Below are 2292 nucleotides of genomic sequence, written 5' to 3'. Positions count from 1 at the left end.
CTGACATCTTATATTAAAAAGAAAAACAAAACACCTCCAAAAGTCTTTTAACAAACTTACAAAGAACTCCCCCAAAGAACCCATCTCAACCACTATTTACATCTCAACCTCCAATGTAAGAGGTGGATGACAAAGGTTTCCATTTTATAAAGTTATATGATTAGTACCTTAAATTATTTTTTGACATACCCACTGTCAGAGTCTGTCCAAGGATGTGATATGCCTCACGACAGTCTCCAATGACTGAGGACTGAGACCCCAGACTCTGAAAGGAGCCCCTGGCCTGGCTGAGGTGGAACGTTTGCCAAGTCTCGGAGGACTGATATGCATCTCCATGAGAACGGAGTGCAAGAACAATGGAACTGGTCACAGTGGACTGAGCCAAGGCTACTTGCCCAAACTGGTCCGCCCGTACCAGAGTATGGCACGTACGATGTGCAGTTTGTCCCTGAGCACCCAACCTCGACACAGGTGGCTCCGGCTTTGGCTCTGTGACTCTCCTTTGTCCCAACCTTGACGCAGGTGGCTCCGGTTTTGTCCCAACCTTGACACAGGTGGCTCCTGCTTTGGCTCTGGGCCCCTTGTTTTGCCTCAACACAGGTGGCTCCTGCTTTGGCTTTGTGCCACTCGCTTTGGTCCCCGCCTTGAACAACCTATAAAACCCTGGAGACCCCAGCTCACTTTCGTGATCACCCCACTGGAGAAGATTGCGTCTATAGGCATCTCGGCCTCGAGGACTCGGCCCTCCACGTTGGTAGCTATAATCCCCTTACCCTCTTTTCTATCTTTCTTACTATTCTCTATTTTCTCTCCCACTATCGCATTTTGGTGGCAGTAAATAAAGGTGCATTTTTTGTTGTATAAACTGAGTTGTCCCCCGCTGTGTCTTTTGCGCTCTGAGATCCTAAAACGAACCATCAGGTTCCCCGCATATGTTTGCGGACCCTGACACCTTGTGAGACCTCACCTAGAGTACCGCATCCAGCTCTGAGGTCCTCAGCACAAGAAAGATAACCACTTGTTAGAGTGGGTCCAGAGAAGGGCCATGAAGATGATTAGAAGGATGAAGCAACCTCTCCTACAAAGACACGCTGAGAGAGCTGGGCTTGTTCAGCATGGAGAATCAAAGGGTGGTTTGGGTTTGAAGGGACCTTAAAGATAGATCATCTAGTTCCAATCACCCTGCTGTGGGCAGGGAAACCTTCCACTAAAAGAGAAGAGATAGTGACAGGACAAGGGGTGGTTTTAAACTGAAAAAGGTCAGGTTTAGATTAGGTGTTCGGAAGAAATTCTTTACTCAGAGGGTGGTGAAGCACTGGAACAGGTTGCCCAGAGAGGTTGTGAATTCCCCATCTCTGGAAGTGTTTAAGGCCAGGTTGGATGGTGCTGTGAGCAACATCATCTAGTAAGTGTCATCCCTGCCCATGGCAGAGGGGTTGGAACTAGATGATATTTAAGGTGCCTTCCAACCCAATCTATTCTATGGTTCTATTATATTGAGGGTCAGGTTTTCTCTGACTCTCAACAAGATTCCAACTGCTACATTTCCCTCAGCGCTGGAAGGGTGTGACTCCACCAAGCTATTTCTCTTATACTCCCTGATACTCCTCAGCCTCTCCGCTTCCTCTTTAAGCTCTGCCATCAGGCTGAGATCATCCACCTTGTCTCACTGCATGCAGGTGTTGTCTCTGCTGCTCTTCGGTACTAATGTCAGCTTCAAAGACTCCCTGCAGCTGGAGATCTAGACAGTTGTATGCTTCTGTGGGAGCTCCATCTGGATCACTATGCTCCTTCTAGAGACACCTTTCAACCATGTGGAAACCATTGCTGGATCTGTTCTAGATGGGCAGGCAAAAAACACCAGGTGAGCTCACCTCAGGAGTTATGAGAGTGGCTGTGCCCTCCTATCTCCCATGTCTGCATGAACTGCCATGCCACATTCTGTTTGCCCGCCCTGGTCACTACGCTCCCTAGAGCCATTTAAATCTCCCATGGTTGCTCTGGCAATGCCCTTGCCACATCAGCTTCTCTCATGAGAGCTGCCAGATCCTGCCACGTCTTTCCACTCTTTTGGTTTTCCCTGACTCTGGGAACCCCTCACCTTGCTCCTTCGGGTGTTTTGCCCCAGAATTACCATAGTCGCCAGTGCTGTCACTGCTGTTGCACTGTACCTTGGCAACTGAAAAGACAGGAAAAACTGTGATGATCAGGCACAGGACTGGATCAAGCAAGCAGAACTTCTGTATACAGCTGGCTCCTTTTATACCCCTCTTTGTTCTCCCCGTTGTTCCT

General features: G+C 48.7%; 1 long non-coding RNA gene across 1 annotated transcript; it reads left to right on the top strand.

Moving 5' to 3' along the window:
• The first annotated feature begins 205 nt into the window (after window positions 1-205).
• Window positions 206-865, top strand: LOC136373343 (uncharacterized). The gene is made up of 2 exons (XR_010745633.1): window positions 206-522; window positions 555-865. It is a non-coding gene; the product is annotated as an uncharacterized lncRNA (long non-coding RNA).
• Window positions 866-2292: the final 1427 nt, after the last annotated feature.

This window comes from Sylvia atricapilla, chromosome W (assembly GCF_009819655.1).
Source record: "Sylvia atricapilla isolate bSylAtr1 chromosome W, bSylAtr1.pri, whole genome shotgun sequence".
NCBI classification, from domain to species: Eukaryota; Metazoa; Chordata; class Aves; order Passeriformes; family Sylviidae; genus Sylvia; species Sylvia atricapilla.
This window is presented reverse-complemented; position numbering and strand designations above follow the sequence as displayed.